Source organism: Trachymyrmex cornetzi, unplaced genomic scaffold (assembly GCF_001594075.2).
Source record: "Trachymyrmex cornetzi isolate Tcor2-1 unplaced genomic scaffold, Tcor1.1 scaffold25, whole genome shotgun sequence".
Classification (NCBI taxonomy): Eukaryota; Metazoa; Arthropoda; class Insecta; order Hymenoptera; family Formicidae; genus Trachymyrmex; species Trachymyrmex cornetzi.
The window spans coordinates 1,998,503-2,025,987 of record NW_017297166.1 but is presented as its reverse complement, the minus strand read 5'-3'; the positions used below and the strand labels follow the sequence as shown (position 1 = coordinate 2,025,987).

At 33.0% G+C, this 27,485-nt stretch overlaps 1 protein-coding gene across 3 annotated transcripts in view; it reads left to right on the top strand.

The window, feature by feature from the left end:
• The window catches only part of LOC108761537 (furin-like protease 1, isoforms 1/1-X/2), a 244,819-nt gene that overhangs the window by 105,288 nt on the left and 112,046 nt on the right, over positions 1-27,485 (top strand). The gene's annotated exons all lie outside the window — the stretch shown is intronic.

Here is a 27,485-nt window from a genome sequence, read left to right as displayed (position 1 = left end):
TTCATCTGAAATTTCTTTTCTCATCTAAATGGATAAAAGATACATTCTCTTTGCGTAATGTGAAACATTCGTCGGTTTTCTATAATTTTTTCTTTTTTATTCAATTTATTGCAATTACAGTCTTCTAGAATTTAAAATTTTATTCATGATAAATTTGTGTATTGTATATTTATAAAGATTTCATCTTTGTCTAATTGAAATACTTCATCATACATAATCATGATTTTATATTAATTATAAATTGAAAAAACGTTATCCTGAAATTAATTTTCTTAAATAATTTGAAGAAATGTTCTGTTAAAGTAAGAATCTATTGGTAATGAGTCTTGATACATTGAAGCGGATAATTATGAGAATAAGTCTTTATACAAATGTTAATAGTAAATACTTAATATATTTATAAAAGGGAAATCTCTATGAAAATAAAGGATATCTGAAATAAAATAATAAACAATCTTCTTAAAATAAAATGGTCTTTTCTAGAATATCTGATTTAGTAATAATTATTTAATGACTTGAAACATCGAATATGTTCATGTTTATAATAAATAATTAATTAAGTCAACGGAATGTTAATATACAATTTCACGAATCAATTAAATTCGACAGTAATTTTATTACAAGCAATTACGACGGATTTTTGTATGTTCGAAGATTTCATAGCGTGTATAAGATTCAAATTATACTGACTCGATCTTTTGCCGCGTAAGCAAAAAATTATGAAACGAAACGGGACGTAGTAAAATATCTGATCTCAGTGAAATCTAAAGAATCTCTAACATTTCGCAATGTTTTTTTGGACGAAGTAGAAAGTTGTTACCAGGAGAATTATTTTTTTATTAGAACATTGCATATCTCCAAAAGTATAGGTTCGTAGTGATTGCTAGTGCTGCGAAACGAGGATAATTAATGATCCTTCGCGTTTCACCGTGAGTTCGCTTATTAAATGGCTGACGCATGTGTTATGAGACTTCGTAATGACTCATATGACAGAAAAGTTTAAGCATACTCGGGGAAATCGCGGAAATCAAAAACAACCTTATAATTGTACAGTGCTAATGTATTTTTTTGATAACATTAAATTTACTGCGTTTGATAAAATTGCATTTGAGATCGGGATCTTAATGGCTCGTGGATAATTTACTGTGTCCCGGCGCGCCGCGCCGGTTCGAGTATATCTCGTTATTACATAATATTTACTTCGTGAATTATATTGAATAACTAAAAAATTACGCAAACACGTTTACAAGGTATTAAATAACAAGATATTATGATACATGGTATATCATGATATCTTGTTATACATAGATTTTTTTTAAAATAATCATATGCATGAAACGTACTATTTATTTTATACTATATATATGGATGGTGTAATTGTAATATTATGTTTACCTACATATATCGATATTTATTTTCTCTTAATTACGTAATCTTTTATATAACTCTTAGTACTATGAAAAAGCGATTGCAATAAAGAATAATTAGTGCGTTTCCAATACATAACAAATTAAGTATTAAATATTTAACATAAACATATATTAAATATTTAAATATTATATTTAATCATTCACGATAAAAGAAGTGTCAATCCATTACAGCGTGTACAAGTTTTGGCACTGTCAATTCGCTTTCTCCAAATCACGATTAATTCATTTAATTCGATAAAAGAGTTGAGTTCGAGTAATTTGCATTAATGAAACGTCTCGCCTTTCTCTTTGTTCTCTTGTGTCCGATTGTAATTGAATAAAGCAATTGCGTTAGTCAAAGAGACGATCGCGTTCCGAAGACCATGATGTCGTCTAAGAATTTTCCTGTCGCGCGATTCGCATATTTCCTGATAGTTCCGTCACGTGTTCCGTGTATTACGTCTGTAGACATAAATGCCGAGCGATCCGACGATTAGCGTTCCGCTTCCGGGCTTTTGGTCGCGGATGATTAAGTCGAATGATTAAATTGCGCGTATCGTGTGCCACAATGCTGGAGGGTTACCGCATTTGATTGCTTCGGATAATTATCTTCTACTGTACACTATTAGGAACCGCTCAATGTCACTCATAATGAGAATTTTCAGTAAAGAAGTACGAGTTGATTCGATAGTTTTCTTATACAATACAATTCTTCTTCTTACAAATGATTTTATTAATTATATTGCGTTTTGTCTAATTAATTTGATTCTAAACAGACTTCTATGATTTTGTGATTAATATACTAAAAAAGATATCTTAATTTCAAAGAAACATTTCTTTGCTCGTATTAAAAAAAATTATTTCTTTGAATCAAAGAAATTTTCATTGATTCAAAGAAATAATTCTTTTTAATACGGGCGAAGAAATATTTCTTTCAAATTAAGATTTTTTTTTCTCAGTGTATAAAGTTATATCTTACACGTATTAAATCGCGCTTTATAAATATAACTTTATCTCCTTTTAAAAAATTTATTGTTAAATTTAACTTTGTCTGCAGTTATATTTTTACTCTATCTACAATTTACTTGTTTACTCTTCTAGATTTTCAAAGAATGTGGAAAAATTCGGGGCTATTTTCCAATATCTCTCGTATTACCAAATATTGTAGTCTTTAACAAGATATTTTAGAAAGGAAAACGGACTCTCTTTGCTCTTCTTTATTTCGGAGAAATTTGAGAATGAAATTTCCCTTGTGCCAAAAAGATCGACATTGCAGACGGAGGGTGAAGCTAAATAATTTCAGAATATATATGGAAAGAATGGTTTTGTTCAAGTACTATCTAAAAATTTAGTTAGATATATATACATAACAGATCTGAAACAATTTTGTTAGATCATCAAAATTTTTAGATGGAACAGTCAAACTGATTGCTAGAATTTTTTAATACTTCTGCAAAATCGTTCTCTCCGTGTAGTCAAATTTTTAGATACTTCAGCCAAAACGTTCTTTTTGTAACATTTATAAATAATTTTGCAATTTGCTGTAAATATTTCACGAAAATTTCCTTGAGCCTGACAAAGAAAAATTAAATTTTGACGTGTTGTGTCCTCGAAATCCGCATTGACAACGTCAACGTATACGATCACTCTTGTTAATTCACCAAGAAGTCCCAATAAACCGAACCTTTCTGGAGAGAATTACATTGTAAAATTTGTACTGGCGCGTTCGCAATCATCCTCTCTCTTATTTCGCGTTTCTTGCACCACGATCGTTATTTATGCATTCTCACGAGAAGGTCGACAGTCTCCGGTAATTCGCGTGGCCCGATCGACAGACGTCGTGTCACGAATTCCTGGACATCACGATGTCGGTCAACAGCACCCATTGCTGTCGACATATCTCGGCCCGAAATAGGAATGTCGAGGGAATCGATAAACTCGCTTTCCCGCGATATGTAGGCTGCCGCGCCTCCGCGTCTCCTCTCCCTTTTACGCTCTTTCTTCGGCACTATGCAACCTCCCAGTCCAGTTCGCATGTTCATCCTCGAAAACGTGAATGGCGCGTTTGTTCCGCCGCGAGAATTGTAGGGTACGAATACAAAACGATGTATGTAAATGCTAGATGGAAAATTTTTTAGTGAACTAAAACAAAAGGCTTTTGCCCAGTCGATGATAACATGTTACAATTGTTAACATGTGAAGGGAAGTAGATAACAGTGCGTAGAAATATACAGATAATTAACTTCTCTGGTGCCAGAACGAATATCACAAACCAATATTGAAACATCTCTGTAGCATTGAAATTGTATATATTTGAATTTCCGTTCGTAAGTACATATGTCATAAATTTTGCTGTTGGCGTAATTTGTCGGACGCTTAAGTATAAGTTTCTTGCTTGAACCTCGCGGCATAATCGTTGCATCTGCCAATATGAATACGCCACCTATGTCTTCGTGTGCAAACTCGACCGGCTAACCAGAATCAAATAGCCAAAGGCCTCATTCTGACCTACTCAGAATTTCTCGTCACGTTCATGGCTATAGCCCTGGATGCGACGTTTAAATTCATGCTGCTACGAATCACGGAAAACTGCTGCTATGCGCGGTAAAGGAAGCGGCGAGATCGGCTTACCGTTCCAAAGAATGCAAAAATGTTCCGTGTTTATCATTCCGTCGTCGCTATATTTTGTCATTGAATGTCCCGCGGAATATTTTTCTGGAGGACTAGCTCACATTCTGCATCTCATCGTCTGTTATATTGTAATATGAATTATTACCTTCCCGACATATTTTCATCGTCCGGCGGTAACGTAATAAAATTTTCAAGAATAATTTATACACGCTTTTGCGTATTCTCGGTCCAGCCACGGACATTACTCTACCTTTAAAAATATTTTTACTTTTATTTATAACAGAGCATAAATCACGGAGTATTCTTATGGCAAGCTCCTTCATTTCTCAGATTAATTAACTTTTCAGTTGCTGCAATAAAAGTAGGTAAAATAATATTATAAAAATAAGCAGCAAGCATTACAAGAATGAAAGTATCGTTCTTTTAGATACGGAACGTATTGCCTCGCACTTTATTTCAACTAATTAAATTATCATAAAAGATTAATATTTATGAACAATGTAGGAAGTTCAGATGACATTAAAATTCAGGGGTGGAACAAGAGTCTATGTATCTGCACGATACAAAGGGAGTTTGGAAATTGATCCTTTTCATGACACAAAGGAATGCAAAATTCGACGATGGCTATTCACTAGTTTGATATTACAGAGGTGGTTTGAGAGTGGAGAGAAATTCACGCAGGACATGACCTACTTATGAATTATATTTAAGTCTTTTTTCAATCCTTCTCGAATTAAAGAAGAAAATTTTTTAAAATTACTAACGTGCATTTTTTAATCTAGAAATGCCATTTTAATCTTGACATTGCATTTTAATTTTAAATGAATATACACACTTTACGATATGAACGAAATAAATTTATCTACATTAAATATATATTGATCATAAAATATAATCATGTCAATGCACATAAAGAGATAGATATAATTTCACTTACTGTCACTTCTCGCCATTGCCTTTCGTTTATTAACGATCATACTCACATAATAACTTTAAGGCGAAGCCGTGATTATTGACAAAGTAATTATTAATTAGAGATTGTTGCGCTTACATTGTTACCGTTATCGTATTAGTCGCGTGCTCGCAGCAATCCACATGAGAATTTCGACCTACTTCACAAACTATGGTGGATTATTGAATCTTTGATAGCGTTGTGAACTTTGGAAATACGATGTACAGCACATTCACGTGATATCTAGCATTCATGTATTACCTAATAAGAAATGCATCGAGCAGTCGATTGTATTTCATGTCACATTTAACGTATTTGTTTGACAAAGATGTATTTGAAAAATGATAAGTATTAAATATTAAACAATTTCAATGCACTTTAAATTCTCCCATAAATATTTTACATGCCATTTGCGAATTTATTTTACAAACTTTTGGAAAACTTGTTGATTAAAGAGAGAATGTTATTTTATTTTTAGAGTTTTTATTATTGAAGTCGCAGAGATAGAAAGACAGAGGGGAGAAGAGAGAGAAGCCAAAAATTGCGCCGAAAGTAAGAAATGCTTGAAAATTCGATGCTCGTTTCACAGCACGGAAGTGTACGATAAACCGTTTGGGAGAAATACGCGTGGAATTGCTTCTCGATACGAGCGATTGCCTTTCGTGCTCGTCCGTTTTACCGAAGACGGCGAGTCTCGATTTCAGGAAGTAGTCTATGTCGCGATTTTTATCACATCTTTGTTAAATATTATTCACCGTAAAGTTAATAAACATTGCCATAAGTATGTATATGATTATGTAAGTATGTATAAAATTTATTAAAATACAAGACAAATAAATTATTACACGCTGTATGCAGAACATATACAAACGTATGCGAAATAATTTGTTAAATTAATATCTGCGTTAATTAATTAAAAATATTTATTTATACAGCACCCACTTGCTTAATATTATAAAATTTTTATCTACAGAACATTGTATGATTTATAAAAATTTTTCGAGGAATAAACATTCTCTTTGAGAAGACACTTTCTTTATAACTTTTGTGATTTTACTTTCTTATTGTTATAGTGAAGAGAGAATCGATGGTTAGTTTTACGAAACTTTTATAATTTTTTTCCTGCGGAAGAAATTCTCTTCGTTGTAATGCCGAATTTTTATGAAGAGATAATCATTACAAATTTCATGGCGCTCTGGAATGTTTATTAGGTATAAGATCAATCTTTCTCTTTTTGAGCCATAAACGCTTAACGAGAAAAGTACAACGATTAATCTCGGACGTGTATACGAGGCACCGAAATTTCGCTATATCTTCGTAACACGAAATCGCGATAAACCGGTCTAGAAGTAGATGAGCCTCAGAAAGCTGCTCCTCCGTACAGATGCCGGCCGTCTCGCTTTCGTCTCACTGATCTTGTATGCCGAGTGTAACGAGTTCCGCGCGCTATCGCGAGCTTGTGGGCTTACGGGGCTTACCGTAGCTTTCTTGTGCGATCTACGACTCTCTCGTGCTTGCTCGTTTTTTCCATTTTCCCTGTTTACACTTTTATGCTTACACCGTTGTGTCTACGGTATTGTACACGGAAACAATAAAATTGCCAGCCACGCCGTTTAATCTTTGATAACACGGTGATGTGAATACTTTATTATACTTCCTTTCTGGTGAGTAAAAATTGAGTGAATGCAACGTACAAAAAAACCTTAATCCATTCGAATATACCAACTACCCCTGGATGCTGCAAATACGATTATATGCACTAGAAATGTATGTTATAGACTCAATGTACGTACATGTTTTTAATTAAAATATAAAATTTATATACAGCATATAATTAATTGTAAGCAAAATATACTTTTTCAGATTATTTCATTGTTTAAATATTGTTTTTTATAATAACAAGTATATATCTATATGTGTACTTCAAATTATACGACGAATCCTTCTTGTTGCTATTAATGTAGTTAAATGTTATCTGTTTTCTAACGACATTGACTATTTTACGATATCAATGAAAACATACAATTACGAGTGCACATAAATAACTTGAAATTACGAGGACAACAAAAAATTAATAAATCATGATTAAATAGGGTACAATGTGCTTTATCATAAAAATGTTTCTGAATCACATCGAAACACTTGGTTGTCTCATGCTCTAATGGAGCTCGTTTAGAGTAACGAGAAGTGACCCGCCGCGATAAAATATTCGCTGTATCACACCATGCGTAGACTGATCAGTGGGCGTACTGCTCATAAAGATCTTCCCTCGGGCGTCACATGACATTTAGTAGCGGTGTAAATTAATTGCGTTGATAAGAGATGCATAACTTTGTACATGTGACATATATCATGCGTTAACGCGTTATGTTACTACCGGACATAAAATTCGTTCTCGCGTATCTCTCAACTTTTTTATTTGCCAACGTTGATGAACAAATTTTTTTTGTTTCCTGTACTAGAAAAAGAGTCTGGTTGTATTAATTGGAATTCTGGTTAAAAATAGACAAATATCAGAATTTTCTAATTGACTCTATTATAATTCTAGTTGAGATAACTAGAATTCTGATTGATATATGATCAAAATTTTTTGGTTTGTTAATTTTCAATCAGAAAATTAGTTCAATGCATGCAATATTTTTTTACTACTTTGAACAATTTTGACGTATCCCTTTGAGTTATTCGAGCTGGAGAAAAGTTTTGTATTTTGTTGACGTTACAATATATGTATATTCGTATTTGATGAACACGATTGAATTTTTTACTTTCGCACTCTTTTATGCTGGTATTAGACGGCTTGCTAGACGTATGATGCTTCTCTTATTTATTTTAATTTATTTTAGAAATTTGTCATAATTTGAAATGAACTGTATCGATCGCAACTGTTTTAATTTATGTTTGCTTAGTAATTTTCTTGACTGTATTTATCTTAGAAAATTTAGCATGTGCAAACACCTTTTAAAATGTTAAACTCTTGCGGTTTGGGACATAGATATCTTCGACATAGATTAACGCCTGCTTACGGTGTCTCAGGAGAACAACGCATTGCGTTATATATTAAGCTTAACGCATGATGTTGATTGATAGAGATTCATCGTTCGAGATACGTCGCAGAGCACGTGTTACCTAGAGTTAGTAATGGATTCGCGATTTATCCACCATGCCTTCGTAACGGCCTTCCTTCGATAGAAACAAATCACTGTGATTTGTAAATGACGTTGTTATATGGCGTTCTCAATGGGTCGTACGTTAGTGGAATAATTGACAATAGATTCCAATTCAATGTATGTTCCGGTACTTATTATAGATACATCATATGTAACATCGATAAGACTTAATAACTTTCTTATTAATTTACTTTTAAGATATTGCGTTAAATATAAATAGACATATGACACACTTATATATAGATACTATATTAAAAATTATCTTATACGTCACAAATATTAGTTGAAGACAAATTTTATGTTTATTTATTAGTAAAACAAACAATTTTGCTTCTACTTTTAAAAAAAAAACTTCTGAAAATATAATTAATAATTTTCGATTTTATAAACAATTTTTTGAAATAAGCATGAATAATACCTGCCAATATAAATAAGTTTACTCTTTCCCCTCTCTTTTTCTCTGTCTTCCGTTTTTTTCTTATTTTTTCTCTTTTTTTCCTACGTATCTAAAAATAGGGGACAAAAGATTTTATTTAATTAATTCATTTGATAAAAGATCTAAAATGTGCTATAGATAATAATCTAAAATATATATTGAATTCTTGTAAAGCAAAACCTAATCATTTGTGAAAAAATCATAAAATTTTAATGAGACAAATAAACTAACGTCATAAGTTGTTAGGTATATTATATGCACATGAACTGATATCTACTTTTGAGGCTTTCATGAGTATTTTCTTCGAAGGTGCCAAAGGGTTAACGAGTTATCGTCGTGTCGTGACCCATTGCTAATGCCTATACGTATACGTCATTATCATGCACAAATATTATTTTAAGAATAGTGCAAATTTGTATTAATATTTCAAGTCAGCATAAATTGTGTAAATTCGCATAGGCGCAAATATAGCTTAATGCTTTAATTGATTTCAATGATTCTTTAAAGGCACGCTTTTTATACTTTGTCGGCGCATCGGAGACAGAATTCATGTGCGACTCGTGGATATTTAAGTGGAATATGATTGTACACGGGTGTCACGTGTCGCCACGTCGCCGTAATTATAGGGTAAACTAAACAACGCTTCCCTCAGACCAGCAATCTTGTAATTTTCACAACGGTGTGACGATATCTCATTACGTCGTCCGTGCAATAAATGTCGTTTATCCCACGTTACTTGTTAATCACCGATGCAATACGAAATTATATGCTCCCGGTAATAGATCTCAGGGCAAGTTTCTTAAAACTAATCAAACTTTTAATGTTTCTCCTTTAATTTTTGTTTTCTATCTCATTGAATTTGTTATGGTTTTGTGAATTCATTTATATAAAATTGATAAAAAATTTATAAAAGTTATTAATATTCTTTAGTTTCTTAACACATATACATTCACACACACGCGCGCGTACACACATCTACAGATATTACCGAGCAATACACTGAAAAAAGAATTGTTTAATTTTAAGATATTAAAATGTTTTGTTCTTGTCTCCATTTTTTTACCGGCAGATCGCTGATCAAATTGTATACTGCACCAATGCCTACTAATGCCTAGTAACGCCCAAATAATGCCCAAGTAACGCCCAACTTTTATGCACTAATGCCCATTAATGCTTTGGTAATGCCTATTATATAATGCATAACCCCATACCGCTTATTATAATACGCAATTCTCTTAAGTAATGCCCACCCAGCCAGAAATGATAATGGAATTGACGTCGATTCAATGTCGAAATTACCAAATTTTGACGTCGAATCGACATCGATTCCATTATCATTTCTGGTTGGCCAGTAATGCCCAGTTATACCCCAAATCTCTACACCACAATACCCTCAGCGGTTTACCCTCTTATAATTACCTACAAATTATTTCTACCTCAGTCACATTAACATAACGGAGAAACGAGTTTACGAAATGCCATTATGTCGCATCGCTTGATCGACAGTCAATTATATCAGCTGTTTTAAATGATTAATTATTGCAATAATTAATGATTATTTTATATAAAACCTTGTTGCCTTTAGCAAAACTGTTTTTTTTAAATATATATATATGTATACAAATCTTTATTTTTTAAATTGTTACTTCTCCAATATATTTCATACAAGATATATTAAAATTTATTCCGCGAGATGTAATAATACCGCCATTTCTATTCCATCATGTGACATGAACGTTCTGCCATTCGTGCTCTTTGCAGCAACATAAATCTTACACATTCTTCTTCCAGATGGATAGCAATTGTTTATGAGATAACAGTGCTCCAAGCAGCTCGGCTACTTATGGCAGAAATAACAAACACCCGCAAACTACTTAAGGTAGTTTCCCTGAGTACTCAACGTGAAATACCGTTCAGCTCAGTGTGAAAGTCTACCGCAGCTCGGGATAAATGATTTCCATTCTCTGGATGACAGCAGTGAGTCAGAATGTCAGATTAAGATCGCTTTGAACGTCAATTCGATTATACGGAAGCACCATGCGCGTACTGAGTAATTAATACTCCGTGTATTAATAGTCGCTTGTCTGTCTGGTTGAATTATTGTCGTTTAATTGAATAGAGATCTCATCATTAGATTTATTACCGTTTATTTAATGTAATATATAAATGCTGATGCTACGTATACATATTTGAAATGACATATCTTTTTATCTTGTCAAATTGATCATAAAATTCTAATGGATGTGGATGTCGCACATTTTTGCATCAAAACTAACTCATATGTGAGCTAGGATTGTGAAAGATAATATTAGAAAACGAGATACCATTTGAGTATCTGCTTTCAATAAATTTCAGCGAAAAAGTCGCGATCGTTTTTCTTTATCCTGATCTACTCTGCTTTCATCTAAGCGGAATTTTCGGGAAGCAGGTCGATGTTTCGCGGCAGTACCGGATCGAACGTTGTTCCCCGGGAACGCTGTGCTGGCACATCGCCCAGAAACATATTATGCCCCCGTTCGCCGAAACTCGGAGTGAAACGGGCAGGGATGCTCCAGAACCGGGTTCATGCTGCGAAATATCCGAAAGCTTCCGTAATTCTGAGACTCGACTATTCCGACCAACTGGAAACGAACCTCTGCGGTGATAGCTTTCTCGGACTATTTTTGTATAAGAGCAAATAATAGGATAAATATCGTTTAAACCATATTGCTGTGTGTGAGCCAAGATAGTGTATATAATTATTCTTTTATATTTTTTATTCGAATTTTTTAATAAAAAAATATACTTTAATATAATTTTTAATAATTTATTATTTAACATCTGACAATGATATTATTAACTTTATACGCAGGTGATAAATTCGCCCGTTAAATTAGATTTTTTGCATGAGTCGTCCAAACTCTACTGTATTGCGCTATTTAGGATTGATTATCTTTTTGGTATCGGTTGGAATACCGAAATCAATACTCTAGTAGTGCCGATGCCACGCTTAAGCTAGTAGATACCTAAAATCTTGGGCAAGTTGGCGATAGTTTCGCTTATAACTAAATCGTGTATCGATTCAATTTCCTCTGAACAAACTTATCTGGTTATCCGGCAATCATCACGTAATTCCTCAAAAGCCTCGTAAACCTTCCATCTATAGATATGCCAGTTACCTAAGCAACCGAGAAATATTGTATTAATGTTTAAACATTGTCTATCTCATTGCCTTTTCTTGTTCACGGAGATTTCTAGAGATTTATGGGCGATACTGGAATTTTTTATGTTTCTTCTCTCTTTTAGAAATAAGATTTTAATTACAATGGTCTATTATAATATTGTTAAACATCTTGCATTAAATCATTGCAATAAGAATAACAGGATATTATTTCGTACGAATTTTTGTTTCCTTTATTTAATATATGAGAATAAATGAGATGAGGACAAACGAATCTTAAATTATACTCTTTACATTAATCACATCACTCCGACGAGTATAATGAGAAATTAAGCTTTCGTGAAATAATATACGGGGTTAATTACTAGAGACTAATTACTCCATGTTACAAAACGGACAAATCAGAATACTTCGAGTCTCATTGTCTTTCATTTTATATTTGTTTGCAAAATTTCAAAAATTTAATTTAGCAATTTTAATTTAAGTCCACATACTCTTACAACAAAGAGTTCTTTTTGAATTGAATGCTACGTTCAGCGGACACAACAGTTGAACGCTTGGTAATTATTGCTCGTGATTGGAATAGACCTTTAGGTTCATGATATATAAATTTAGAAAAATATATCAACGAGCATTCACTCAATTGCTATGTCTGCTGAATGCGCGCAATGATTATTGAATGAACGTGGTGCAATATTCGATACGTCTTCGAAACAATCTTTCAAATATGAAAACGAACAACAACAGTACGGTTGATGCGATAAATGTGAATGCGCGTCTATCAATGTGTCAATAATACTGTTATAAATCAATCTCGTGTACGTCTCGTAAATAAATCAGAAGCTCCAGGCGGTGCGCATCACGATAATGCGGTTGGATGTCTCTTTCGCGGTGCATTCGACACTTCAAAGCAGCACTCCGAGCATACGTGTATCTTAGCATCCGATATATTCTCCATATCAGATACTCTCGCGAATAGCCTATGAAATAAACCTATATTGATTGTTTAGGAAAAATGGCGGTCGTATTGACAAGTAAATATATTAATATTTCACCATCATATCAAATATATTGCAGCTATAAATTACAGCACGTGATACACTTTTGGTGATTATTCCAGATTAATCACGATAGAGCAATAAAATATAGTGATTTTTGTGTAGATATAATATTTTCACAAAAAATAAACATGTTAAACGATAAAACATATCGATCCTTTTTTAATCTTATGTTATTTAAAATAAACTGAAATGTGCAGTGTATCGTGCGAGTGATCATATATTAAATTTTTATAATTTCGATTTATAATTAGAGATATAAATTGATCTTGTAAATAATTATAGTTATAAAGCAGAGTTTTTGATTTAAAAAATCGCAATTTAGGTTGCATCGTAGACTAACTCTATTATAGATAAATTTTTTCCTTAATATTCCCTAATTTCATCTAATTGTCTCCAGGTGTAAGCAAAATCACGAGATATCACGTTTATCTCTTGTGTCTATCCTGGTATTCGCCTTGAATTCCACTTCTGTTCAAATGCAGCGTACGTTAAATTAGCCGGCAAATGAACTTTGCTTTTCCAACTAATTTTGTGCTGTATATACCTTTAAAATAATATCTTAAATATACAAACAAAAGAAATATTGAAGAGAGAAATGTTATACGCATAGATGTAAGAAAAATATAACTGTTCCTTCCTTTTATGATGAAAACTATTTATTTTGTAGGTATATAAAAATTGTCTTGTTTATTTCCGATAATATCTGAATGAAAATTCTTTCAACACATTTACCCCAGATGATTCATTCAGGATAGTCATCTCGAACGAAGTATGTTCTCCTTTAGGCACACAGAAAGCACGGCACCCATCCCTGTTCTCATCAATCCACGTCGAGTAGCGCCATATCGCCGTTTCGATTTGCTTGCCTCTCAATGCCGGGTACTCATCGGCACCGACGCGACGCAAAAAAGGTCCTCGGCATCGAACGTGCCGTTCTGACAGCCGCGGCGTGACGCCTATCTCGTGGTTTCGGGGCTGGACGACTTTGGGAAATTACCGATTGACGTGCGAACTTGAAGAGTTCATATCGATACTGGAAAGCGCGCAAATAATAACTAAATTTTTTTATTTCTACGTGGACGGTCTTGTCTCGACGATGTGTGCTGTGCATCATGTCAAATGTGTCGATCAAACGTGTCGAGTTTTTCTTTGGCAAAAAGCTCGGCAAACAGGTTGACGGACAGTCAATATTTTGCAACATTTTCACGCGCGACTTTTGATTTCGTGGCATTCGCCTTGAATTCAACTTCTGTTCAAATGCAGCGTACGTTAAATTAGCCGGCAAATAAACTTTGCTTTTCCAACTAATTTTGTGCTGTATATACCTTTAAAACATCTTAAATATACAAAAGAAATATTGAAGAGAGAGAAATGTTATACGCATAGATGTAAAAAAAATATAACTTTTCCTTCCTTTTATGATGAAAACTATATATTTTGTATTCACATTTTGCGATAACCGCAAGCACTCTCTTTGCACGGCTCATTTCAGCTGAGTGATTTTTATTCAAGCGTCGCCGGATTCGCGTTGCTATTTCAATTTGCAGACTGCCACTCAACGTTGCCCTCGTTAGGTTTTGGCGAAAGTAATGGGACGCGGAGTAAATTGCATGTCTGACGCGAGTCGTCGCATTAGGCCAGCTGCATCCAAAGTGCAACCAGGCTGCAGTGACGACGAAGAAGACGGTCGAAACTTTACGCCAATAGTTTCGCACTCGTACATTTCATTGCACGTCAGCCAAAATTCGTTACTTACTGAAGATACCGATATTTTAATCCGATAGAGGTTAAATGTATCCGATTACAGATATAGGTATATCTCTCTTCATAGATATATTTTTTATTAAATCATTGTTATATCGACATAATATATTTTATTTTGATGTACTTCCTGAAATTTTTAGAGTAAATCTCACTCTGAAGAGTGAAAATTAAGTCACTCTTTTCCAAGATTTGCTCAATTTTCATTGTTTAGAATACAATTTTACTCCAAAGAATTTAGAGAGTATATGTATATATGAAAACATATTTATTAACTGAAAATATATTTATTAACTCTACTCGGTATTCGTTCCACTGTAATTGGAAAATTCACAGATTCAGTACTTTAAATTAGTGCATCTTTCCTAAAAGTTAACGTAACTGAACTTTTTTGACAGTCAATATCCGAGGAATAAGATCATGTAAAATTATATATGAAGTTGTAAAATATTTGTTATAATACATTTGTCATAAACATTTTTTCACAACGTACATAAAAAAAGACTATTCTTAAATCAATTATAATATGCTTATACAAAGCAAAAATATTGTAATATTGCTTAAAAGATTTTTTAAATATATATATTTTTTTTAAATTGGAAGGCTATTTTTCTATTAAACACAATTTATCACGTATATCATAACTTACATGATTTATTTATTAAATTTGTCTGACGTTTCCCATTTTTCATCTTTTTGCAGCTCCTAAGAGAAGATCGCTTAATCCACCTGACATTAACACGTTTTGAGCAGATTGTAACTGTAAATTTTCCGTCGACGTTTACGATGGTGTCATTCGGATTTGCCCGAGTAGTTACACGACTTGAAGAGGTGGCGCGCGCGCTAACTTTTTCCGGGTTATTCTTTGAAGTTGCGATAAGTACCTCTTGCACGCTGTGGTGATAAAAACTTGCGATTTCTTACGTGCTGTACAGAGGAAGATAACGTTAGGTGTTGAAAGGAGGTGTCGACGTAGGGAGCTTAGCTTACAGACGCATTATCCTTCCACAAATGGTTCCTTGTTAGAGCAGGGATAGCAGGAGGAGGAATAGTATGAGGCACTATTTCCTATTAAAGTTACAGAATGTTAGTGCCGGAAAATTCGCGCTCGTAATTGTAACAACTTTCCGCTGGTAATAATGCCCTTCTGCCCAATGCAATTTACGCCTACAACCCGCGTATTATTGTACGCGATGTAGATATTTGAAAGATTATTTTTTGTTACCTTCGTTATGATTATTAGTTATGGAATTCACAAAGGTGTTGTGCAGTCGGTTGCTCATGTTATCGGAGGGCCGCGGATAAAGACGATATGTATATTTCAATTCCCATGATTCTTATTTTTCGTGATTACTGTTGACGCGCATTCACCGTCGTTATCATTTTAATATTCTCCACTGCAACATCGAGAACGAAATTAGCAATTTGCAGACCAGACATGTCTTATTACATTTTTTTTTAATGGGTTGTTTACCTATGGGATACAGGTACATTATGACATGCTGTTTAAGTATAGAGCTGGTCTCATCTTTGTCGTGTTTTATCTAAGTTCTTTATTCTTTGATTTAATTGGAACTGATATTTTTCTTTTCTGCGAAAATGTCAATGCTAGGACATTAAGTTTTTAAGATCTATATAAGATCTATTACGTTAAAACTTTTGATAAGGCTTTTGTCTGTCAATGTTTATATATATGTGAAATATGGCTGTTTTAAAAATTATTAATACTTATTGATAAAAAATAAAATTGCTTAAAATTTTTTTTAATCGTAAATAGGTTGACTTAAATGCTTTTCTTCATCTTTACAATAAAATTAATATATATTGTGAAATTAAACATTTTAGAAATACTTTATATGTATATTCGCTTTATTATAATAACCGAAAAATGTTTTGCTTGTTATAATAAAAAAAATACGTATCTCCATTTATACCCAGGAGGGAAAATGTTTATGCATGAGATAGTACAAACGAGAATAGAGACTCATACGCCATTATTACTGTAACGCCCGTCTTTTTTCCAAGTTTTCCTCATGGGATTTTTCTCATATACGCTTATTCGACTTTTCCAGATATCCGAATAAACGGATAAACAAAAATCGCGCCAAGCTAGAAAATTTCATGCAACACAGGGTTTGTATTCTATAGTCGTGATCGTAAATAGTTCTTTTCCACGTAGATATTCTGATAATATAAGCCGATTTCACTAGCGAAGCGAAAACAGTTTTGCCATAAAATCGAGGAAGTAATTGCAAAAAATGAAGTTACTATCGAAAAAAAATGCAAAATAAAGCTCCCTGCATAGAGCCACTTAAATTTTATGAACTGTATCTTGATTCTTTGGTATCACATAACAATAAATAAAGATTTAAATAGAATTAATTATTATTTTCCATAACTTTTTGTTTTAAATTAGTCTTTACAGACTTTAAGCTTGATATTCAAATACAGAACATCAATATCTTTAATATGATAAAATTATTATAGATACAAGGAAAGTTATGGCGATGCTTCTTTCATCATTTCTTTCTCTTAAAGCAATTGTCATAAGTTTTTTTAAATAGGTAAAAAGCGAGGAAGGAAATATGCAACTTGAATTTACGCAAGATGACACACAAACGCATTTATTGGTCGTCAATGCAATCGTTGATGTAAATGAACCGGGTAGAGAGCATGTTATGACCCTTTGAAGAATCCTTTTGTGCACGTCAAACGCACTGTTCTCACTCTTCTGTATACAAATAAGCCCAGTATTGAGTATGTCAAAACCGGCCTGTATGTTGGCATTGTATGTGTGTGAGGAGAATTGCAGGCCGAATTATATGTTACAGTTTAAATGCCCCGCAGATATGTGTCGGCAAATAATACCGGAAACGAGAAAAGCTACTTTCTGTTCCGAGTGAATGTCGACCGCTCGGCAAGTTGAAGAATAATATTTCCGGATTCGGCAGGTTTGAAACATTTGTGGTGCATAAATCGTTCTTCTTCTGGAGTGAATAGATATTTTTATGAACTCTCGACGGTGTACATGCGGTGAATATTATGAAAAACAAAAGGATATTTCTCTCGTGCTAACTTTCTACACGAAATGTTTTGCAGGTGATACGATAAAACGCAGAATATCGATGTTAAAAATAATCAATGTTTCACAAAAGCGTTTTATAGAAGCATATAAATCCATCGACAGCACGAAATATTGCAATTTTTAATAATCTTGTTTAAAAATTTCAATGGTGAGTACTGGAATTGCAAGCAATTAAAACTGAAAGTTTTTTATGCACTAAACTTTTAGAATAAAATTGAATAATGAAGTTCTATTTTTATATTTAAAAATTCAAACAAATTTTATTTTTTATTTTATTGAAAAATATTTAATATTTAAAATATTTAAAAAAAAAACTAGAATGAGAGAGAGAGAGAGAGAGAGAAAGAGAGAGAGAGGAAGAGAGAGAGAGAACTTCTTTGAAAGAAGAGAAAATTTAATTTAAATAAATTATTTCTGTCTTATTTATTATTTCTCTTAATTATTTCTCTCGTATTAAGAACAGTGTTTTAGAATGGACTGTATGCGAAATTTCGACAAAATCGAAGTTATCTGGATACATAGCTCGACACTTTCCACTAACGAAGAAAACAATGCCACCCCAAGAAACTATGCGGCACCAAAAAGCCATTCTCGAGGCTGACGATGTGCGACCCCAAAGTTAATTCGCCGTTTTTATCGGCATCGTAAAATGCGGTCGGCCGTATTGCGGTTTCCATGAACTCGAGCACGTGCGCTAAACTATTCCTCCTTTTCGGCCAATAATTCATCGACGTCGTAAGGAAAAGTCGAAGGTACAAGTCGCTTGCGTTCGGTGCTTTATGTGAGTCGTAAAGAAAAGTGCATGTATGAAATACCTTGCATCGATATCTCGAAATTCAGCGTTGCACCGATATGACCAAGGGTGTACGAGGAAAAGTACTTAAGTTAAGAAAGACGATTTTAAAGAATAGAGATTTTTTTTCGATTTAATACAAGAAAAACGCATTTGAAATGGAATTATATATATATATATATATATAGGTACAATACGCTAGGAAACTTATAAGCTTTTCAATAACTTCACAATGAACTTCTAAACTCTGCACTAGTTCTCAATTAAAATACTGGTTCAGTTATCTGTATTTTATCATTATAGTTGATATTTTAAATTATTATTTTATTTATATGACATACATTTTTTTTAAATTAGTATATTTCAATTTTATACAGATATTGATACAATTTTGTATAGATAGTGACATAATATTAACGTGCAATCTCTGCAGAGTTTCTCTGTATTTTTCTATGTACATTTTTATGCCAGAATGGCGAGAAACACGTAAAAAAACAAAAGAATATTTCTTGTAGAAATATGAAGGATATTTCTTGTAGAAATAAATAAAAAGCAAAACTCAGCGACCCAACGCCTGCTCGTTAATCTAATGCGTACTAAAGTAGTCAAGTAAGAAGAAGAACAGTGACGGGAGCCGACAACCCGTCGAGCTCGGAAAGTATGAAAGTGACGAGGGATGAAGGATCTTTTACAGTTCACAGCCGGTGAACACGCGTGGTAAAAGGGCGCAAGACGAAACGTGGAATGGTGTCAAGCGAAGTTCGCCGCGACAACACGATGAGACGACGTAGCGTGTAGCGTGAACTCGTTCGCGATTTATAGCTCCCAAACTCGCATTTGGAAGTTGTAAATCAAAGGGGAATCGTTGACGATCGTGACGCTGCGGTTTAAAATGTGCTGCTAAATCGCGATTTCATGTTCCTGAATAATTTTTGATTACTATTATGAACTGTTACGAAACGAAAAGTTTTCGCGCGTCTCGAAGAATTCTCGCGTAGAAACTTTGTTTTATGCGATCTCTAAAATTATATAAAATTATTGTTAATTCTATTATTTTTTATTAGGTCTATATTGTCTGTAACATGAAACCCGCCCTCTAGCGGTAAATAGCTGTAACTTTATCCATCGTCAACTGTAATGGCTGAACAAGGCATCATTTATAGTTTTGACCTCTGCCGATAATATTCAGTATATTAAAGTTTGTGTTTGTGACAACAACATAGTAGTTTACTGCGAAGAAAATGTCTGAATTTCAATCAAATAAGCATCATTTGCGCGAAGCTTTGCTTTTCTGTTTCAATTTGAAGAAAACTGCTGCTGAATCTCATCGAATGCTTGTTGAAGCTTATAAGGAACTTGCTCTATCGGAAACAACTTGCAAGGAATGGTTTCGACGATTCAAACTTGGTGATTTTGACACGAAAGATAAAGAACGTCTAGGCCAGCAAAAAAAGTTCGATAATACAAAACTGCAAGTATTGATGGATGAAGATCCATGTCAAATACAAAATCAATTTGCAGAAACGTTGAATGTTACTCAAGCAGCCATTTCCAAGCGTTTAAAAGCAATGGGAAAGATATACAAAGAAGGAAGATGGATACCATATGAATTGAAAGAAAGAGATATCGAAAGGCGAAAAACCATCTCCGAAATGTTGCTTACCAGGCAAAAAGGAAAGAGGTTTTTGCATTGAATTGTGACTGGCGATGAAAAATGGATCTATTTCGATAACCCCAAACGCCGAAAAACCATTTGCGACCCAGGCCAACCATCGACATCGACGCCAAAACGCCAAAATATTCATGGGAAGAACCATGCTCTGTATTTGGTGGGACCAGAAGGGTGTGATTTATTATGAGATACTGAAACCTGGTCAAACAGTCACAGGGGATCTCTACCAACAACAAATAATCCGTTTGAGCTTAGCATTGCGCGAAAAACGACCAGAATATGAAACGAGACAGCATAAAGTGGTTTTGCTTCACGACAATGCTCGGCCTCACATCACAAAATTTGTTAAGGAAACATTAGAAGCACTTCCCTGGGAAGTGCTACCCCATGCGGCTTATTCATCAGACTGTGCCCCTTCCGGCTACCACTTGTTTCGGTTAATGGTACACGCACTTACTGAGGAACGCTTTAATTCTTATGAAGATGTCGAAAAATAGGTCTCTGACTGGATAGCCTCCAAAGATGAGTCGATCTTTCGCCATGGGATTCGCTTATTACCAGAAAGATGGGAAAAAGTCATATCTAACGATGGCCAATACTTTGATAAATTTTTTTTATTTGTTTCTTAAATAAAAGCTTAATTTTTGCAAAAAAAAGGCGGGTTTCAAATTGTTGGGATTCGCTTATTACCAGAAAGATGGGAAAAAGTCATATCTAACGATGGCCAATACTTTGATTGATAAATTTTTTTTATTTGTTTCTTAAATAAAAGCTTAATTTTTGCAAAAAATGGCGGGTTTCAAGTTATAGTAATATATTGTTATAATTTTGCTTTCTCTTTTATTATATTGGATTATTTATTCGTAAACGACTTTTGTGTGTTAATATAATTTATTAGATAACATTCAATTAGTTTGTAAAAAAAAATATTACAGTAGGAAATAAAATTACGTATATAGGATGTATGCAGTCAACTATTTTTTTTATTTTTTTTTTGTCAGTATAATGGCCATTGCATCAAATCAGATTATTTTTACAAAGAGATTGTGACATGATATATTTTTCATTCTCTCTCTCTCTCTCTCTTTCTCTCTTTCTCGTTTTTAGAGACACAAAACGCGAGTAATAAAAGAAGAGTAATGTCGAGGAAGCAGGATTATATCGGCAGGTTTCAGCTACCGCTTGGATCAATCGGATGTTGTGTATCCAGTATATTTAGTGCTTTATACGAGACAAGAAATCTTCGACATCCATAAATCTGAAACGTGTGTACTTTGCGCAAACACCATCAAATGTTCGATACGAATGTGTACTCGTTATAGTTTCCAGTTACGATTAACTTTTGGGAAGCGAAGTTTATATGTTTACTCTCTGCACATTTTAATCTGATATATCTGTGTATTTTTTCTTTTAATACAAAAAATGTGCGTTTATAATGTAATTATAAATGAGTAATTGTAAGCGATATGAAACTCGAAGTAAGAATTCGACTTTTGTAAGAGTAACATCGATATCGTTGCAAATAGTTGAGTAATAAGAAACCTTCTTCGAAGATTGATAATGAAATGATAATATTTAAAATAACGATTTAAATTAAGGAAAATAGAATAAACGACGTCTTTAATTTAATGAGATAGTTTGAATTCTTACTGCTCCCTAATTACCATTTCTAGTCGCGAATTCGACCCTAATTTGCTCGCGAGCGCTCATCCAGGGAAGATTTAGGCGAGAAGTCGGCGGTAACTTTCGCGTCTCCAAATCGGATCTCTGCATCGTGTTTCTCTTCATGAAATAGTTCGCGTCCTCTTCGGCTTCCAGCCGTGTAAAATTCATTTCGAATAGGGTGCCACGATAGGGTGACTCTTTGGGGAAGAAATTGGAGAGAAACGTTTTCGGAATGGTAAACGAGGGTGATTTGGTAAGAGTGAGGCAAACAAAATGAACGAAAGCTATACGAAATGAAAGAAAAATAATGGAGTGAACCGAGCCTCGTCTGCCCCTTTTGAGTTTGTTTGCGAGAGTCCGTAAAATTTGTCTGATGAATGGTGTCCTCCCTTGTTTTCAGTATCATTGAAATTCTTGCCTCAAACGTCTTAAGACTTAACTCGTGTGTGTGTGTGGGTGTATTAGAAATAGTTTCATTTCCTGTTTAGTTATTTAAAATTCGATGCATTTTGTCTGTGGCGTGCTACTGCTGACTTAGTATGCTATTATCACAAATCCCCCAATCTAGGAAATATAGATAAAAGGTCGGAATTTCTTTCTAGAAACAATTCCGACTATGCAAACGAGCAGCGCGAAAGCGGGATGGAATAAATGTACCACAGAAAGAAGAGCGAAGAGATATAATAAGAAAGGAAGGCCGAAGGAAATAATATTCATTCTTGCACGGATTCATGGCAATCCGCGATCATCTTCCAGTTCATCGGCATCTTCTTCCTTCTTCACCGATTTCCTACCGATTCTTTTGTGAAAGAAGAAGAAACACGTCCGCCAAAAGATCTTTTCTTAACCTTTTATCAAAACACACTTTTTACCTTTCACACTTTATAAAGCACATTTCCACACTTTATAAAACGCACTTTTAACAGACATCATATACTTTGTCTTGATTGTGGAAATTAAGAAAATATTTTAGAAAAATATCGCTTAAAATGAATTCTTACTTTTTGTTGAATTCCTAATGAATTTTTGCTTTTGGCAATTTTAATAAGATATTATCTATTCAAAGATTGTTGAAGATTAAAAATTGTTGGTAAAAAGTTAACACTATTTGTTACAATAATACAAATTTTTTAATTCACATAATTATCGATAATTCATCGTTTGTGTATCATCTACATATTTATACATTAAAATTCAATAATAAGAAAGAAAAGATCACACAGTTAGAAAAAGTTTTGATTTATAATATTTTCCAAAACAAAACTATTTTTTCTCTACATCAGTCCATATTTTGTTTGTAATAAATTTTAAGATCTAAACTTGTGAAATTTTGGATGAAACATTCGGTATATGAATGGGTTTTCCGGTTTTACGAGCTCCAATTTCTGTGTTCTTTTTATTTCTGTGAGACGTGAGATAAAGAGAGAGTCACAATATATTTTACTGTCCTCTACAAAAAAAAAGTAGATTATTGATGATTTAGCTCAGACTTCTGTAAAAATTTATCATTTGATGTCAAATTTATAAAATGTCGAAACTGTTTATAAAATTGGTAAATAATTTATTTTATGATTGCCAATAAAATTGTTAGATAAATCACAAAACTGCTGAAGAATATTTATAAAAAAAACATACTACAGTTACACTCGATTCTCTATATAATGTATTGTTTAATGTTATTTTATGTTTATTAATTCTTTCTAGAATACATAAAATTTACTCGCAAAAAAGATCTAGCAGTAAATTGATTATAAATTTATTTTTACATGGAAATTGCATGCCTTTGAAGGTGATGTATTTCCGAAACATTTCATTGAATGTGACTCCTTACAACAGTAGTAATTTCTCGAGCGTGACAGAAGTCGCTTCCCGTGAGAAATATCTCAGCGACGAGTTGTAAAGTATCCATTCGATTTAGACAAGTGTTGGCAGGTGAATATAAAAAGTCACGATACCTCATAAAATAAAAATTTGAAGGCTTGATAGTATTTCATGGGGACCGTAATTTCTCAACAGCGGAAAAATAAAAAATTTTACGCGCCAATTTGAAACTTATATCGATGAAAGAAGGAAAAAGGAAAATACATCTGTGATGATCTTAACCGTTTTGCATATTCTGTGATTATTTTGCGTATAATATAACATCGGGTTGCGACGCACTGTTTGTTTAACAAAAATTTAAATCTTAAAAGATTCGGTGAATTTTTTTTATAAAGATGGAAAATGATGAAATAACAGATAGAAAATTCGAGATTTATTATTTTCATTTCTCTTTGCATTTGTATATTTTTTTATTTATACGATGTACATTGTTTTATATTTTGCATTATTATGTCAGGATATATAAATTTAGCATATCGAATCGAACTCACTGGATGTTATCTAAACGTTACCGCAGAAATGGATACAAATTGATGTTGCGTAGCAACTATTGTGGTGGAAAATAAAAGTAGCTATCGCAAAACGCTGAATTCATTAAATTTCCGCATGAACGATTAGAGACTACTTCGATATCGGCAAACGAGTGGCAGTATAATCCAAAGCGATTTACGACAGTGTTTCTAGTGGAGCAGGAAACAATACCTCTGTTATAGTTGAATGTGATTTGTCGGCAAAACTTGATCGCGGATTTATCATTTTTTGCACGATGTTACACTGTTCGATCAAGAGGAATATTTAGATTTTCCCTCCGTCTTCCTATCCATTGTACGCGTAGTTTATCTCTTTGATATTTTATAGTATTTAAAATTTATACCTTTGAGTTCACGATTTATTTTAATAAAATTTTAACTCGAAACTAAATTATATAAAATAAAATTGTTTAAATTGAAATTTAAAAAGTGTTGGAAATTTAGAAAATATATATAATGACAGAATTTTTTAAAAAGATACTTGAGGTTTAAATAATAAAATTAATAAAATTTGATATAATTTCTTTCTAATTTTTCTATATTAAAAGTTTTTAATCAGTATTTAATGTCTTAAACTTTTTTAGTAATTGTCACAATTTGGTGCAAAATTTAAATTAAGTCATTTAAATTAAATGACTTGTAACTGGAATAAAATATTACACATACATTTGAAAAAGAAAATGTGTATGTGTACGTTCGTAAATTGATTTTCTTGCATGAATCTAAGGTTGTGCGAAGTGGCATTTGGTATCAAAGTTTTGCAAGAGAGATTACGAGGAAGAAGTTACGATCTGTTTAAAGGTTGCTGAATGCTAAGAACATTCACTGCGGCAAGAAGTAAAGTGCACAAAGAAGCAACACTTCGCTATTTAGTCTGAAATATCATAGTGCATTTTATATATTCAGACAATTTATTCTGAGATCATTGATCTGAAATATTCGTTTCTAGATTGTAGGATTGAGATATTTAAATTAATCTAGTGATATAATGTGCAAATAGACTAAAAGAAAATTTACTTTACCTTCAACTTTAAGAAGATATTAATAAATCTCGCAAGAAAGGTAATATCACTGTAAAAAATGCAGTGTTTCAAATGTTTATGTTTAAAACATCTTTACAGAACAAACGTTTAACAATAAAAGATATTTTAATACAATTTTAAATGCTTTAAATCCAAATACATAGTGTTTTGTTTATTGAAAAAGTTTAAACCTAAATATTGAAGTGTTTAAGAAACGGAGACAAAAATAAAACATTTTAATATCTATTAAAATTAAAAATTTCTTTTATGAGTGATGTCCTACTATTGCTTAAGAAGAGAATATTTCATTTTAACATTCAATTTGTAGCGCAAACACTGATTGAAATAGTTTTTTTCTATTGAATGATCTGACAGATTTGTACTTCTCTATCAAATGCGTTGGCCTAGTGCAAGAGCGTTGGTGCACGAAAGCGTCGGTGTATAAAAGGATACATCACGCTCGTTATATCTCGGTAAGGTAACTGAAGATACCTGCCCATTCGAGTTGGATCAACAGGTAGCTCTTACCAGGAGCGTACCATGGGAATAGCGTGACGAATACTAGAAGTTTAAAGCAGCGATTTGATCGGCGAAGAAATGCTCGGTAAATTTACATTTTGTTTATTAAATCGCTTCGCTGGTATTTATAATGACGCAAAGAATTATAGTGTTCAAAATTTTATCCTTTAATTTTATGTAATATAGTTATGAGATTAAAAATATTCACGCAAATTGTGAAGCGATTGTAGATATTTTTATAAATATTATATTTTTTAACATTTTGATTTAATATTTTAAATTAATTTAAAATAAAGCTTTATATATATACCTCCTCTATATATTTAATGTTTTATAATATCAATATATTTATTATTGAATCCGAAAATGTGAACATTCAAATTAGTTTATTACAAAACCGTAATACAGTTTTAATGAAATTCTGGCACGCGAATTACAGCTAATCTTCTTAACTATGTATACTGAATGTTCCGGTACGTTTTAGTGGTTCTTAACGACGCGTTTCGCGCGAAATGACCGCTTAATCGGCTTGTAGTCGAAAATAGCGAAATAGGAGCAGTGCTTTGCCAATTTTCTCCAGCGTTTGCCTGGAGCTCAATATCGCGACTATATAGCTTTGCGAAAGTAATAACATGAACAGCTGGTGCCCAACAGCTGTCCTTTATGAACACGGATATCAAAATGGAGCTCTCTATATCGAATGCTACGTTTTTATATGACGCTTCATTCATGAACCATTTGCGAGATAGTGTTGCTTTTCGATATTCGCATTCTCGAACTTTTCCCTCGTCCGAGAGAAAATATCAATTCAAATCCTTTGTATCAGACACACCGATGAAAAGACTGTCATGGCACAGATGGCGTTGACACATCTGTTCATGTTTCTGCTTAAAGCAGATAATCGAAGCATAACGAATATAAAACATTTGAAATATTTAAAAATGGGAATCAGAAAATTCCAAACGAATTTTTGATATGACTGAATAATCATACTACATTAAAACCGAGATTGAATCCCATTGAAAAAGGAAGTGTTTAATTTTATGATATTAAAATGTTTTGCTCTTGTCTTCATTTTTTAAACATTTAAAGTTTTAGTTTTAAACTTTTTCAATAAACAAAACACTACGTGTTCGGATTAAAAACACTATGTATTTTAAATCCAAATTCATAGTGTTTTGTTTATTTAAAAAAATTTAAAACTAAGCATCTTCAAGTGTTTAAAAAATGGAGGCAAGAACAAAACATTTTAATATCTTAAAATTAAACTTCTCTTTTTAGTGCAGACAGACAATTCTTAATATTTCCTTTTTAACAAATAGGAAATTCTCTTATTAAAATTGAAGATGTTAATATTATTGTAATTGCTTGCCAGATTGGAATATTGCATATCTCGTAACTTGCCAGAATACATTATATTGTTTCTCCTCGTTATCTTGGTTATATCATGAATTGGGAATTCCGATACGTCATGCCCGGCGGCGTTATTATTACGTACCGTGTAATAGTAGGCGCTGCAAATCAATTTCGCGTGATTTGTACATTTAACTGATGTCCTTAACTTTTCTATTTATCGCGATATCACAATCCGTCCATCCATATCTCGATTGAAATTATTTTCGCACGGACTATCGAGAAAAATGTAGAAAAACATTCAGGTAGTAATGCAATATCAGTTTCATCCGTTTCATGATAGTACGAAATAGATTTTTTCGGGTTTTTATAGCCAAAATTCCCCGAC